This window comes from Callospermophilus lateralis, chromosome 9 (genome assembly GCF_048772815.1).
Source record: "Callospermophilus lateralis isolate mCalLat2 chromosome 9, mCalLat2.hap1, whole genome shotgun sequence".
NCBI classification, from domain to species: domain Eukaryota; kingdom Metazoa; phylum Chordata; class Mammalia; order Rodentia; family Sciuridae; genus Callospermophilus; species Callospermophilus lateralis.
The window spans coordinates 21,463,471-21,479,960 of NC_135313.1; the positions used below are offsets into that span (position 1 = coordinate 21,463,471).

The 16,490-nt window shown below is 38.4% G+C and overlaps 1 protein-coding gene across 2 annotated transcripts in view; it reads left to right on the forward strand.

The window, feature by feature from the left end:
* The window catches only part of Abca12 (ATP binding cassette subfamily A member 12), a 162,293-nt gene that overhangs the window by 12,896 nt on the left and 132,907 nt on the right, over positions 1–16,490 (forward strand). The gene's annotated exons all lie outside the window — the stretch shown is intronic.

Consider the following 16,490-nt stretch of genomic DNA (forward strand, 5'->3'; position numbering starts at 1 on the left):
TTGAATCACACATTATAGGGCAATTCAAAAGAAATATCAACTCGATTAGTGTAGAGCTTGTAAACTCTTAAAGCTATAATAAATAATTTCTTACATTTGAATAGCACCTTATTTCTAAAGGTCTTTTGCACATGTCATTATATAAAGTTGATCAGCTTTTGTTAAGTTGCTATGAAAACAGGACAATTTTATTCTCTTCATAGTGTGTGTGTGTGTGTGCGTGCGCGCGCACGCGTGTCCCTGTCAGTTCTTCAAGACAGATTGATCTCATTGTGTGCTGTTGGAATCTATGTGTTCTTTTCTATCTTAAGTTTATAAGATTGGGAAGTAAGGTATGGACTTCAGAAATAATAGATTCAACATGGAAGTGGGACAAATGCTCTGAAATACTCTGGTTTACAATGCTAATGCTTAGTTTGCTAACAATAGTGATAGGACTTTAATAGCTCCTTTCAACAGCTCATTCGCACCAATTTCTTATTGTTTTAAACAAGTTTTTCAATTCCCTCTTGTGTAACTTCGAAGAGAGAAATACAAGGTTTGGGAATGAATGGTCTTAAACTTATGGGTGCTACCTTCTAATATTGAGAGGTCTATGGAGAAAAATCATGGAGAGCTCTTTTTAAAAAAAATTTATTAAGAGCACTGGTGATTGAACCCAGGGCCTCACACATTCCAGGCAAATTCTCTACCTAAACCATATCCTTAGCCCTAGAGCTCTTCTAATTCCACTAAATTAGGAAGAGAAAATGAGAAACAATGTGACAAGTGACTCCTAGACTTGATCTAGAGGGCTCTGAATAAAAAGCACATCATTTGAAAGAGATGAATAATGATTTTTTTTTTACTGTGTACCCATCATACTGTAATAATAATTAGACATCAAGTGATTAAATCTGAGGCGCGGAGAGAACAAAATTACAGGATAGTTTCAACTCTGCAAGTATAGTCTCTTAGACTACATAGATCTCAGTCTAAAAAATAGTTCATTGGTTTGTTATCAGAATGGGAAGGACCCTGTGGCCTTACAGATGAGAAACCTGGAACCCAGGGAGAGATTGCCACAACTCAATCGTGTGGCATAGGACAGAAACATATTATAGACCATCTTTCCTTATTCTTTGTCTAGGAGATTTCTATTGAATCTTACCCTCACACACTAATTCTTCCTAGGTCTGGAAATTTTTACTTGGATAAATAAAAGGCCAAATAAAAATGATTCCTGCAGTTTCAACTCATTATCAACAAAGTATAAAACATATATTGAATTGTAAAATTGTATAAAACTGCTGTTCTGTAGAGCAATCCAGAGAACCCGAAAACTAGTAAAGAAGCAGTTACTTTTTTTCCTCTGGTGATAGAGGGGGAATAACTTCCAATTTAGATTTCAGTATTTTTACTTGGTTTTCAAAGTGGTTCTTGTATTTCTTTGTTTCTCATTTCTATTTATGATGCTGAAAGATTAAAACTGGCTAATAAACAATAATAATTTCTTGAGGTGGTAACTGAATTATGCCCTTTGTAGTTGAAACACTAATACACAGAGAAGCTAAGTCACTGGACTAAGTTGCACACTTTATAAGTGGTGATGCCAGGATCTGAGCTCAGGCAGGCTGGCTCCAGTATCTGGTTTTGAGCCTCTGGATTCACATTTATTATATCTAGGAGTTAGTACTCATTTTTCATGTTGTTTCATTTAGATTTAGTAAAAGAGGACTAAACATTAGAAATTAAAAATATGAACCCCTCTTACTTGTCTCTGTCATGAAATCAAGAAATACAGGGAACAGGTGCATTTCAATGTATTTCTAATTTATCATCATTATGAGCACTTTATGTAGAATGCACCCTCCATCTGACTAATTCTTTGTCACCCTGGTGTAGCATCATGGAAATCATGTCCTGTTTGAAAGTTCAAGTCCTTTCTGGGCTGTAGTGTTTGTTGGGCAATTAAAAAAAATTAAGATAGAACTTTAGACTACACCCCTAGCTGAAACTTGGCCATGATGAGAATGAGTTATAATCCCATGGGCATATTCTGCTCCCTGTAAAGCTTGGCAGGTCTGCATAACTTGACAAATTATTCAGAAAAACATAATTAATGATGGAAAAAGCCCTGTTGAGTCTTTTTGGCTGCTGGGCACCTAGAGAAGTCTGGATTTTTGGTGAGTGAACCCCTGTCACTGTGCATGCCAATCCATAGTATAATACATATCATCTGTCTTCACTCCCTTCCTTTTGTGTTGCAACAAACAACTTAGGTAACTAGCTTCTGCAAATTGCAAATCCCAGGTAAAGAAAACCTCTCCAGCCTGGCAGGAAGGCAGGCCCTGATGCTTTCTGAGTGTTCACACGGGGTGGCAGTGGGCCAAAGCGCCAAGTTTGAAGTCCTTCCAACTTCTTGCAATCTCCGCATGCAGTGGCTTGTCTAGAGGCAAACTTTAAAGCCCATAGGCTTGGGAGCAAAGGCAAACAAACGACATGAACCTCCTCAAATACGTTTAGACTAAGGCAAAATATGCAGAAGTCTGTCTTCTTTTGATACATACATACCCAAGAAAGTCCAGGCAAGCAGTATTGCAGTGTTTTTCAAGAACAGTAAAATCCTGCCACAGGAGAGAAGTAGACACACAGACACACACACACACACACACACACACACACACACTGCAGCCATGTTGAACAAGTAGTCATATTTTTGTGACATTAATGAAAACAATGTTTTTTCAATTGCTAGTGAAAATATCACTAAAAGTATAATGGAAATTATTCCATGCACATCTGTCTTGACACTCAGTTAAACCCCAAATACCTCAAGACTTACTTTTTTTTTTTTTTTTTTGAGAGAGAGAGAGAGAGAGAGAATTTTTTAATATTTATTTTTTATTTTTCAGTGGACACAACAACTTTATTTTATTTGTATGTGGTGCTGAGGATCGAACCCAGCGCCCCGTGCATGCCAGGCGAGTGCGCTACCGCTTGAGCCACATCCCCAGCCCAAGACTTACTTTTTAACATCCCTGCTTCCTCAGAGGATAAGAAGTTCAACCCACCCCACATTAGAAAATAGGAGCTAGTAGCAGAATGGAATTGAATTATATTCAAATTTCCATTATCCCAGGGTTATACTAAGCACCATCCAACCAAATCTGACTAAATGGCTTTGTTAAGTGCAAGATCACCTAAAGCTTCTAGCATGTCTTTTGACTCCCAAAGCATACATTTTGTTTTCAGTGTGCAGAAAAATAATTAACATGGGGTAACATTTCTTTAAATCCTTACTGTGTCAGTTATTGTGCTGAGTACTTTTATATATTACCTTAGTTAGTATCACATCATCTCTTTGAACTATTTTAATGATGAAAAAACTAAGGCAAAAGCTGGGCACAGTGGTGCATGTCTGTAATCCCAAACAACTTGGGAGACTGAGGTAAGAGAATCTCAAGTTTGAGATAGCCCTCAGCAACTTAGTGAGATCCTTTCTCAAAATAAAAAAGGACTGGGGATATAGCTCAGTGGTAAAGTGCCCTGGGATTCAATCTCTAGCACCTTCCCCTATAAAAAAGGAAAAAACTAAGGCACAGAAATATTAATTTATCAGGGTACATATGGTTACTATGGGTTGGATCCTAAACGTCCATTAGACAGTTCTCACCTGCAGACAGTTGGTTTATTCAGGTCATAGGTGCCAACAAAGGTGATCCTAGGCCTGGTTCATTTAAGTTCTCAGCGTTTCCTTTTTCTTCCTCATGCTCTCTGTTACCATATAGATTGAACCTGGGTTAAAAATGAATTTTTTGTTTTGTTTTGTTTTGTTTTACTTATCAACAGGTTTAGAAAAAGTGTGAGAAGGGAGATTGAAATTATTGATCAATTGTTGCTTTGTGGAATCCACGCAGGTTGTTTTACTTACAATACCTGAATAATTCAGAGGAAACTATTGTGTAATTTTCTTTTAAAAAAGCCTTTGAGGCCTCTCACGGGTGAGGGTTGTGACACCAGAGGAGCGAGGCTGTTTCTGATGACTTTTCCTGTGGTGTCTTCATGGAAGGGAGCAGGTGCATGTGTGTGGGACTCCTGGGTGTTCCTGCTCTCTAGCACACCCATGATTCAATGCTCATAATTGAGGGACTCACAGTAAATCATTTTGTTTACTACCTTTACTGGCTCAAAACTTATAGGTTGAACCTGGCTATAAAAGTGAACTTGGGTTTTCTACTTGTCAGCAGATCTAGGAAAAAACATGAGAAGGGAGATTGAAATGATTGATCAATTGGTGTTTGTGGGATCCATACATGCTTTTATACTTATGATGATAATTATTTTGTTCTGGGGAGGTCAGGATTCATCACCACTAATCTTTTGCTTGGAGATTGCCTCATCCAGTTTCTCCATTTTCCGGAGTTCCAGCAGCACTAGTCAGTTTCTCAGGTTCAAAATGCCTGAGTCATCTCTGACTTCTCCCTTTTTCTCACCTCCCATAACCACCAGCTTTCAGGTGACAATTGGTCTTGTGAAATGCATCCTGGAATTACCTCTTCCTTTCCATCCTGCTGGTTACCTCTTGGCTCCAGATGCCATTGTTCCACGCTTGGTTGCTTCAGTAGTGTTGTGTGTATGTATATGAGCGTGTGCATGTGTGTGCATGCTTGTGTAAGTCCTACCTCTAATTCTTCTCATGTTTCATCATCAAATAATCCTCCTTAAACATCTTTTGAGCCTTTCAAGTTTCTCCTCCTTTTTTCCCATCATTTGAGACCTTTATAATTAGAATTCTTCCAACTGCATCTTCTTCCTGTTCTGTAGTAAGGAGCCTGTGCCTCCGAGAAGATAGCTGAATGCCCTTACATCCCATACTCCTCCCCACCGTGTAGGGATGCACATGCTCCTGTCTTGTCTTCAGGGCTGTCAGAATGTAAGTTCACATCTAAGACCCTCCGCCGCAGCCTTCCCCATCACTCCAGTTCCAATTATCATCTCTTCATCTCTCTCATTGGTGTGTTGCATATACCTGCATTGACATTCTTGCTGCTCCCATCTTGACTCACTCATCAGACATGACAGTGGCAGCAGAAATCACCTCATAGCATCACACTCACACCTGATGCAGCACAATTCCTAACACAGGGCGCAAGCAGGAGTGCCAGAGGTCAGAATTTGATGCATTTTAAAAGATGGAGATGATGTGACTGGATTGCAAAATTCAGCCAAAAGTGGGCAATAAAAACAAAACCAAAATCTCAATGTGAATATGAAGTGGATAAAGACAAGAAGGCAGCTTGTTTTAGTTGGATTTTAAATTCTCAGATCCAGGTGAATATGACTATGTCATCAAAAATGTCATATTGAAAAAGAAAATGAACAGGAAGCCCATGACTCCTCCTCAGCTAGGTCCACCTGGGAATTCTGAATGCCTAGGGAAGATTTTTATATGGGAGATTTTATAGTCTGCTTCTTGCTTAATACATTTTGGGAAATGTTAGAGCAGTTTTTAAATTTTGCAACCAGGGCCTCATTCCTAAATCAATAACTAGTGACATTTTTTTTTTTTTTTTGGAAATAGTATTGACCCTTCACATGGTAACATGGACATAAATTCTGTGAAATTCATAGAAATAGAGATGAGGATTAGATGGGGCTTCTGCTTCCTCTGGCATTCTGCCCAGAGCTGTCTGAAATAAATGGGAGGAAGGTGAAGAAGTGAACATAGCTCTGTCCCACTCCTAATGGGGCTGGCTGCAGCTCTGGCTGTGACACTCATGCAGTGAACATGGGCACTCCCTAGTGCCAGACACCATGGCAGAAGGGTTTCTCAATGAATGTCCTCCTGGACTCAGTACACAGAGTTGCACCACAGAGCCAGAAAATGCCTCTGAAGTACAGTGCAGATTAATCATCAAGGGAAAAAAAATAGAGTGGAGAATAGCTGTTGGTCGCACAGTGGTAGTCTCATTTTTATTCATTTTCTGTTCTTTCTGTATCATCCCCACTTTGGGGGATCTGACTGTTATGCTACCCAGAGGCGAGTGCATCACAGAAATCAGCTAATGGAGTCAAGTGTCTTTTTTACCTCTTTCTTATCCTCCTTTCCCAATGAGCAGGGGGCTTCCTGTTACTCTCATAGGGAGCATGAGCATCTACATCTACCTGATAAGTAAAGATGAATGATTATTTATTTAAAAAATATTCCCAGGTATAGTAGCATCATCACTTGCTGAGTTTGCCAGTATCAGTTGATGTTTCCAATATCCCTTTGAAGCTAAGAGCCAGAGTTAAGGGAATCATTTGGGCAGATTCCCCCTCACTTATTGGGAGGTTCACAGGCAGTTTCACAGGAGATGAGGGCCTGCGTGGTTGGCTGACCACGTTTTCCCAAGTGACAGGTGTTAAACATTCTTTCAAGCATCAGGAAATCTGGCCACCAAACTATAGTCAGTTTATGCTGCTCTCTCTATTCAAGTTTCCTCATTCTTTTTTGATTAGGTCACACTCTGTCCTTTGTCTTTGATAAATGAACGAATGTATTTTTAGAGTGAAGTAGTTCTTGTGGAAGAAATGCCACGGAACACAAAATTCTACACCTCCCTGGTCAGTTAGAATTTTATTGAGGAGCAGAATATCAATGCCCTCTAAAATTTGCACATTTTCAGACATAAAATCTTTGGTTACATGTTTACATATTTATATTTATAATGCAATTTTACTACTATGAGAAGCCATGATAAGAGATTGAGAGCACACACATTGGACTCAGACTGCCTGAGTTTAAACACAAGCCTTGGACAAGTCTGTTGAATGCTGAGTGTCAGTTTCCACATCTATTTATTGGGATTAATAATAGCACCTACCTTATAGAGTTGTTGTGAGAGTAAAATGAGCTAATAATTCTTGAATACTTAGGAAAGTGTTTGGTTCATAGTAAGAGCTTAGTGCATAATATAATTTTTGTGTTTATTTATATCATTATTGGATAGATGAGGAAATTAAGGTTCGGAACATTTAAGAGACTTGAAGTTTCACAGCTTGTATTCTTGCCATCATCACACATTCAAAAGGTACCTATTAGGTACCTTAAGTGCTGATGAAGGAAACCATGAGTCCTCAAAGGAATCGAGCCTAGAGGAGAGTAATAAGATATCAGAAGTGATAATGCAATGGAGCAGTCTCACAGTGGAGCAGATCCAGGAGCAACGGCAGCGGCAAAAAAAATGGAGTTACCAGCTTTGCTTGGGGTCAGGACTGTGGCTACAATGAGGCCAGTGTAGCACAAAATTTGAGAGGTTGATAAGAAAACTCAGTGCTTGAGATTAATTATATGTCAGTTTAATTACTTTAGAAATCAAAACTAAATGCAAAAACTCCATGATGAACAAAGTATCAAAGTTTAAAATAAAATCAGGCTCAGGATCATGGAATTCTCTTTGCCTCAGCTTACACAGCAGTGCTTGGAATATCAGGGTAGGCTTGGCTTGGAAGTCTGGTCTTAGCAGAGTCTTGAAGGGTGAGCAGGAGTTTCCCAGGGTAGGCAACTAGGGTCTTTGCATCCCTTACAGACAGCAACCAACATGAGCAAGGCTATGGTATAGGAAAGAAGTGTACCAGGAATTTGGAGTCTCTGGTATAAAAGAGTATGATCTTTCTTAAAAATATGGGAGATGAGTCTGTTTGTCAATACCAAAAGTATTAGACTTGAAGAGTTAGACTTTTGAAGGGGATGAAAAAACATGGGAATTTTTAAACAATTAACTGCAGTTAAAAATGTTTTTGTATTTTTCTGTCCAAGCTCACTAATAAAAGTTAAATAAGGTAATTTATAAATTGGAAATTCTGCATAATCTTACTCTCCAAAGAGAACTGTTGACATTTCAGTGTAGTCTCAGACTCTTTTCTGTGCATCTGGCAAGTACACACATAGACGTACATACACATGAACACACACAGCCAACAGAAGGCCCCTGGGGTCAGATGGTATTTTGCAGCGTTATGGAAAATGGCTGAGAGATACAGGAGCAGGTGAGTGGGTTGGACATGGAGCTCTGGTTTGGTAACTCCCACTTCAATTTTCTTCTTCATGACATCTTGATTACTCAAAAGTGTTGTGGGATTGTAAGGTCTATAGATTTCTCTCAGACATAGCTAGTTTCTTCGTTTCTTTTCCTTGGGGGTGCAGGGAGGGTACCAGGGATTGAACGCAGGGGCACTGAGCCACATTCCCAGCCCTCTTTTGTATTTTATTTAGAAACAGGGTGTTACTGAGTTGCTTAGGGCCTCACTTTTGCTGAAGCTGTCTTTGAACTCTTGATCCCCCTGCCTCAGCCTCCCTGAGCCTATGGGATTACAGAAGTGTGCCACTGCACCCAGCCTACTTCCCCAGGTTCTTCCTATCTTCTGTTCTTTTTAACACCTCTTATTTAATCCCTCATTTTCTTCTCTCTTCTCTCTCTCTCTCTCTCTCTCTCTCTCTCTCCTTCCTTCCTTCCTTTTTTTTTTTTTTTTTTGTACTGGGGATTAGACCCAGGGTCTCTAAACCACAGAGCTACATCCCTAGCCCTTTTTATATTTTATTTAGAGCCAGGGTCTCACTAAGTAGCTCAGGGCCTCACTAAGTTGCTGAGGCTGGCTTTGATCTTGTTCTCCTCCTGCCTCAGCCTCCTGAGCCATTGGGATTATAGGAATGCACCATTGTACCTGGCTAATCCTTCATTTTCTTTCCATATTTTTAAAAGACAGATTTCTTTAAATCAATAGAGAATTACTTTTTATAATGTGGAATTTTCAATGCGAGTTTGGCCGTAATGCTCTAATTTCATACTGTTCAAATGAGATTGACACAATTTAGGACAGATTTGGAGAGTGAAATTGCAGCAAACTGAAAAGAAAATAATATAGGCATCACCTGCTGTTTCTAGTATTTTGTGTATTTGTCTTTTCTCTGTTTTAACCAGGGAATTATTTAATTCCATGAATAATTTCAGGGAAGAACTTGCTTTCCCCTGAGTTACTTTGCAGCATTTCAGTGGCTGCCAGCATCCTCTGTTTCACGTTAGCACTGGATTTTCCACTGTAATCCTTAAGATATCAGAAATCTCATGCTGTTTTTCATGTCTTATGTTGAAGCTAACATTTTCAGGACAGTTGAGGGGAGGAAGCCTCCTCTCAGAAAGTACTGTCACATTGACAACAAAGGATTGAAGTGTTTGCAGTTCAGCTGTTCCTCTAAAACGATTTCATGGTTAAGTTACATGGCCAGAGGAACCCAGTTTCACATAAACAAGCGCTTCACACTCTAGTGGTATAACACTATCCTTCCAGTTTCATAAATAGCAAGAGAATGATGAATGTCAAAATTTTTTCACTATTTTGAAACTGTTGCCCTATATAGAGATGGTAAAAAGATACTTCTGAAATTTCATATCTGTATAGATGTGGCTTGGCTATAAAAAGAGGACTACTTTCTGTCCTCAAGTTGCTTACAATTTAATTGTGGAGTGAAGAAGCACACATGGAAGGTGTGCACCAATAGATTTTTAAAATAAAAAGTTAAATGTGATTAAAGTAAAAACAGTAAATATAGCTTTTGTTGTAGTACTTTGCACATGATAAGCATGCAAATATTTATTGATTATTTAATGCTGATGTGCAACAGCACAAGTACTTAGGAAAATGAGTATTAAATGAGCAGCATTAGTGATGAATACTACAGGATATTAAAAAAAATTGCTATGAATTAAAGTAATTAAGAATTACCCCAGGATGAAAATATGCTTGGAAGGAAAAAAGATGAATATACAACAAGAAGAGTAGGTGGACAAGGCATGATCAAAATCTTGGAGGTAGTAATTCTCAGAGTAACTGGTTAAAAATGGGTGAGCTATTTTGGCCAAAGGAGAGATCAACTTGGATTCTGTAGGGCTGAATATAACCCAGGAGTGTGGACTTTATCCTGTAGTAATGGAAAAATGTGAGGAATTATTTAATTTTGTATTTGCCCACATGGGAGGTGAATAAAAGGGGATTTGAAAGCCTTGTCACCATAATTGTTTATATTCACCCAGATGTTTCTATCACAGGTAATGAGTTATCTATTGCTGTGTAACAAATTGCCCTCCCTCTCAGATTAAGTGACAGCAATAAACTTTTAATATCCTCCAGTTCCATGGATTATAAATTAGGGAGTGGCTTAGCTATAAGGTTTGGGCGAAGAGTTTCTCAAGGTTGCAATCAGGTTTTGGCTAGCACTGCAGTCATCTCACAACTTGATTAGAGCTATTTCCAAGGTAGATCACTCCCGTGGATAGCAAGTGCTAAGTGTTGCTGGGTGGACTCAGCTTCTCTTCAGAGGAAGTCTTCCCAAGGTGCTTGATGGTCCTCAGGACACGGCAGGTGACTTTCCAAAGACCAAGCAACCCAAGAGACATGCAGGCAGAAGCTGTCCTTGTAATGACATAGCCATGAAAGTCAGAGAGCATCATTTCCTCCATATTTTATACTGTCACTGAGCCTGACCCACATTCAAAGGTGAAGGAATTAGGCTTCAACATTTTGAGGAAAAACTTCCAAAGATTCTGTGGACACATTTTAAACCCTCCACATAGACTAATGGTGTAGTAAGGGCATGCAAATGTGCTTGAAATACACTGTCCCATCACAGTCGAGTCCTTATCTGCTTGTCCATGCTGCTTTTCTAGCACTTAGCGCAGTGCCTGCACATGGAGGCACTCGTTAAATATTATTTGAACTGTGACTATCTTATAGATAAAGTCATATATTTTCAGAGATTTTAGTGACAGATCTTACTAAGTGTGGAAGCCAAGATGTAATTTGGTTTGACTATGCACATCCTCTTTCTACTCACCATGCAATCTGTCAAACAGAATCACTCTTGTCTATTAGATATGCTCACCTTGCTGTTGGCATAGCTAACAGAATCACTCTCTGGAATATTGCCTAGCACTTAGTAGTCACCTGCCAAATATTTGTTGAACAAATGGATGAATTTGGTGCAACAATAATTGAAGGCTGGAGGAAAAAAAGAAGTTTGTTCAAATTTATTCACAAGTCAGTGGAAAATAGGAGTACAGACCAGAGTGCCCCTCTCTTCTAAAGGTTGTCATTTTGCCATACTGGTTGAAAGAGCACTATGTTTAAAGTTCAGGATTTAGATACTAATGATATAGAAGCTATGAAACTCCTTGTGGTTTGAGAAGTTTTATAATGACTACCCACAGGGCTCAAAGGGAAATGAACTTTGTGTCATTACATGGTTGTTTCAGACACAGTCTTTTAAAGAGTATGGGTACTGTGTGTGTGTTTTGTGTGTGTGTGTGTGTGTGTGCACATGCACCTGTACTGCATGCACGTGCATGAGCAATAAGTGTGGATCAACTGAAAATCCTTATATAGGAGTAGTATTATGCATTGACATTTAAAAGGGAAACAAATGGATTAGGGTTCTATATTTTGTACCTCAGATCTTATATCCCTCTCTATACAACTCTAGCATAATTTATTCTGGAAAAATTTTATACTAAAATTGAACCTGACTACTGCAAAAAAAGACTTAACTCACCTTCAATGAATTCTGTTAGCTTTAACTGGCTACTTTTAGGTTTTATGATAAGTAGAGCTCTGAAAATCAAAATAATAAAATAAAATAAAAATAAGTACAGTACTTTGTTACGTGGATTATATTTGTTCTGAGCTAAAATTTAAGGTCCTAATTTTGTTGATTTATCTTTAGTTGGATGTAGAAATCTGGCATTAAGTATATAATCTAGAAGGTAAACAACAGAAATAAGTGAATTTCAAAGACATGTTCAGTTTTGGGGTTAGAAATCTTTGTTAAGACAGGTAATGTTAGTGTAACCAAAACTCCAGAACAATAAGCAGTCAGTTTTTCTGCAATGTTAGTACAAGTAGCATTAAATTTCAGCTCAAATATAAAATGTAAAGCAAATGAACAAGCATGGGATTAGGTTAATTTCAAGCATTAGGATGATTGCTTAAAGTATAAGAGCCATGATTCCAATCCCTGTTTGGTAGCAAAGATTTTCAGATGGACACCTTGATGTCCATATCCTGAACTCTCAGTCATTCATAAATAAACACTTATTTATTACAGCACCATGTAGAAACTAATGAATACAGGGCTTCTAGTTAAATATATCAATAATCAAATTGTTGTAACTCTAAAACCCATAATCTATCACATAATCAACTCTGATTCCTATAATCACAAATGTGCTCAGATTATATAAAGAAAAGATGTTTTCAGGCATGGTGGCATATGCCTATTTCTCATCAACTCTGGAGGCTGAGGCAGGAGGATCACAAGTTCAAAGCTAGCCTCAGCAACTCAGTGAAGCTCTAAGCAACTTAGAGAGACCCTTTCTGTAAATAAAACATTTAAAAATGCCTCAATGGTTAAGCGTCACTGAGTTCAATCTATAGTACAAAAGGAAAATCATTTGAGGCTAGAGAAGTTAGGTAAATTTTAATATTGTAAATAAGTTGAATCCTGGGAAAGATTGATAGGATAATTGGATTTGCATGGAGAAGAATGGGGAGTTTTTTAAAGGAAGGGAGAGAATGAATAAAATTCATGGCAGGGTGAGGTGAATGATGCCACACTGGTTGAGGGCCCTCTCTGAACCACCACACTAGATTCATTTTCACCCCACCTCACGCCTCCCTTGTAATTGTTATTTAGAGTATGTATGTGTACATTTCATCTCTGTTTCTCTGGTCTCTTCTTCAGGAGGGCTGTGCCTAAGACTGTCTTTCCTATCAAACACCACCAGGGCCTAGCACAGAGCAGACTCTATGTAGATCAATAAATGTTGCCCCAGTTTCTTTAGATTCTACTGGACAGTGACTCTGAATGGGAAAAATAGGACTAAGAGACTCATCGTCTTAGATACCAGGGTGAAGTTATTGTGTTATCTGTATCTGATTAATAATGACGGACACATGGTGATAGAAATATGGTATTTGGGCATATTAATCAAATCATGAAAGAAGGCTAAATCAGGGCAAGGAAAGGTTGAATAAAAAATAGTTACACTGTCATTGGAATTATAAAAAACAGTGAGTCTTGTCACTAACTTAATTGGAGAAAAATAAGTCTGAAAGATGACGGGAAGAGAGAGTTAGTAGAATACAGCGGAGCCTGGATTTGGGGGCAAAGGCTTGAAATAAAAGCACTCTACTGGTTATTGACCTCTAGATAATAGAATAGCCACAATTGAAACCACAACAATGATCTTTTATATGTAATATTGTCTCTCAATTTTGTAATGATACTGACAGATTCGTTGTTGTGGTTTCTACTTTATAGATGGGAAAACTAAGAGAAATAAGTAGAGTGTAATGACTAAAGCATGTTGGTACTTAAAGCAACTTCTAGCTTGATCTTTGTGAACTTGGTTAACTTCTCTATTCCTCAGTTGGGGGTAATCACAGTTGATAGATTTGTTGGGGGAATTAAATAAGAATGCAACTCATAAGACAGCATGTAATAAGCTAATTCATGATACCACAAAAAAAGGATGCCTACAGTTTGTATGTGCAAATATACCAAGTGCTCAGTAAGTGGTTAACATGATTAGGTAACTTTCCCAAGTCTACACAGCTAGAAAGGGGCAGAGCCTTCCACTGGAAACCAGGTGTTCTGGAGCACCAGCATACAAGTCTTGCTGCTATCAAAGAACAGAGTAAAGTTAAGTGACTAGAACTAAAGGAATTTTGGTGGCTTATGACCCAAAGGTTATGACCCATTTACTTTTTGTAGCTCATGCTTTAAGAATCACTGATCTGGTAGTTGGGGGAAAAAGAAATTAATGGTTCTTATCCTAGTTCTGACAATGTAAATTATCCTAAATGTTGAGAATGAATATAATTTTTTGTTTGGTTTCTTTACTTACGTACAGGATAATATATATGTGAAATTGGGCCAGTAGAAGCACACTGGGTCAAAATACTCTTAATATTAAATTAGAAATGCTGAAAAAGTAATAAGCTTTAACCACAGCTAAAATCAGTCCAACCAAGAGTGGCTGTTACTCCACTTGGGTTTTTCCTATCTCCTGTCCTGTTTTCCATCTTTAAATACCAGAAATATGAAGTACCAAAGTTTCCTTTTAGTGGTCAGATCATGATTTGATCCCTTCCTTTTAAAATTTCTCAGGTTCTCCTAATTTTTTCAGTGAGCATAACTCTTGGCAGATGTTTAATAAATATTTATTGAATAGATGGATAGATGGATGGATGGGCAAATAAGATTCATGAATGACTTATGAATGATTAAACAACTACATCACATAAGTTTCCAAAAAAGTTTCAACCTCCTTTTTGCTACTGAAAACTCACAAGGGAGTCACAATGTCTCGTCACAGCATTGCTCAGCATCACCATAACAAATGCCTGACAACACTAGGAGAGAACTGTCTTTTTTTCAAGAACAGGTGTCTCCACTCTCATTTCCTTTTCCTTAGTAAAATCAGTGTTACCTCTTCCCATTTATTAAAATCCTAGTTTGTGCTGGTGACAAATAACCCCAAACTAAGCCCCTGACAGCTTCATTTCCAAATCTCCTAGTCAAGTCATAAAAAAAAAAAAAATGAATCTAATCTAGCTCAGGTCCAGCTATTGAAATCGAATGGTTTTTTTCATTATGTTAGACTAACCTAATTGCAATACCTAAGGAAGAATAATTAAGGAAATGTGAGTCTGTCACAAGTTTTCAACACATAGAAGACTGTACTCATTATCTTCTTTTTCCCCAGAACTGACCATGGCACAATGGATATGCCGTGGTGGTGGCACATGGATCTACCATCCACTGAGTCATCCAAAACAGAAAAGCCATCATTCCCTTTTTTCCCACACCCTTCAGTGACCAAGTCCCGTCAATTTGTCCTTCCTAATGCCATTTGAAATTCTTTGTCTCCAGTTCAGATCTTCATCCTTTCTCTCATAACTGCTGTGTCTTGTTATCTGATTTCTATGCCTCATTTCTAGCTTCTTTCTATTTATCTTTTATGCTGATGCCAGTTATTTTCTAAACACACACCTTTATATGACATTTCTTTCCTTAATATCCTCCTGACTCAACATTACTTTTAGGATAAAATCTAGGCTATTGTGTCACACTTTAGACCTTCCACAATCTGATCCCTACGTAATTCTTCAGAATCATCTTTTATCACAACCCCAGCCACATATTTCACACTTCACTCACTTTCTATAGCTTGAAATGTTGCTGTGGAAATATAAGCAGGATCTAGAATATTCAGTCATGTAAAATACAGGAGTCCTCTTTTGCAAGCATAATGAAATGACCAGGTGAGCAAATTGCTTTGTATCTGAATTCAAGTTATTGCATTATCATGAAGTTTTATTGTACTTCAGACTCCTCTAGGATTTTCTTACATTCATGTCTTTGCATATATTATTCACCCCTTCCTTGTTATTTTCTCTGCTAGTGCCAACTTACCCTTCAAAACTTAGTGCCTTCAAAACTCATGGCATGTACCACTTCCTCAAACTAACCCCCACCTGCCCACTGTACCTCTGCCACAAAATTTTATTAGGAATCCAATTTTGTACTTTAATAGCACACCCTGTACATGACCCTATCATCATTTCCAGCATGGTGTGCTGGGTGCGGCAGTGCACTCCTATAATGCCAGCAGCTTGAGAAGCTGGGGCAGGAGGATCACAAGTTCAAAGCCCAGCCTCAGCAATTTTGCGAGGCCCTGAGCAATTTAGTGAGACCCTGTCTCAAAACAAAAAATAAAATGGATTGGGAGTGTGGCATAGTGGTTAAGCACCACTGGGTTCAATCCCTGTTACCAAAAAAAAAAGAAGTGTGTGTGTCCCTTTTATCTTCCTGAACTCCACCTTCCACATCCCCACCCCTGCAGAACTTGCATACCCAACTTGGGTAAGACTCGACTTGCATATTTAGTTTTGCTCTTAAGACCAAGTCCAGTGGCAAGTACATAGAAGAAATTTGTGATCTAAATGAAAACTAAAGATTCACAGTAAGAAATTTGGATAAATATTTGACAGTGCTTCCCAATCTGTTAAGATTATACTAAGCCCATATGACCATTCACCATCATTAAGTTCTTCTGAATAGACACTATTAATAATTAACTGATAATTAGAGGAAGTGAGCTCTGTGGGTCTCCTCCCCTATAGTCTTAATGGTAGTCAGTATATTTATGATGAAAACAAGACTTACAGTTTTTTTTTTTTTGTTGTTGTTGTTCTGGGGTTTGAACCCAGGGCCTTGTTCATGTGAGGCAAGCACTCTACCAACTGAGCTATATCCCCAGAGCTAAGACTTACAGTTTGCTGTACATGAAAATGTTTGTTGGCAAACATGCACAAAGGTGGTCATAAGAAACTTTGCAAAGCTCAACAAAGTCCCAGATCCTTTTCCTTGTAGGAAGGACCTCCCTGGCAAAGTGCATCAGAGGCCCTGC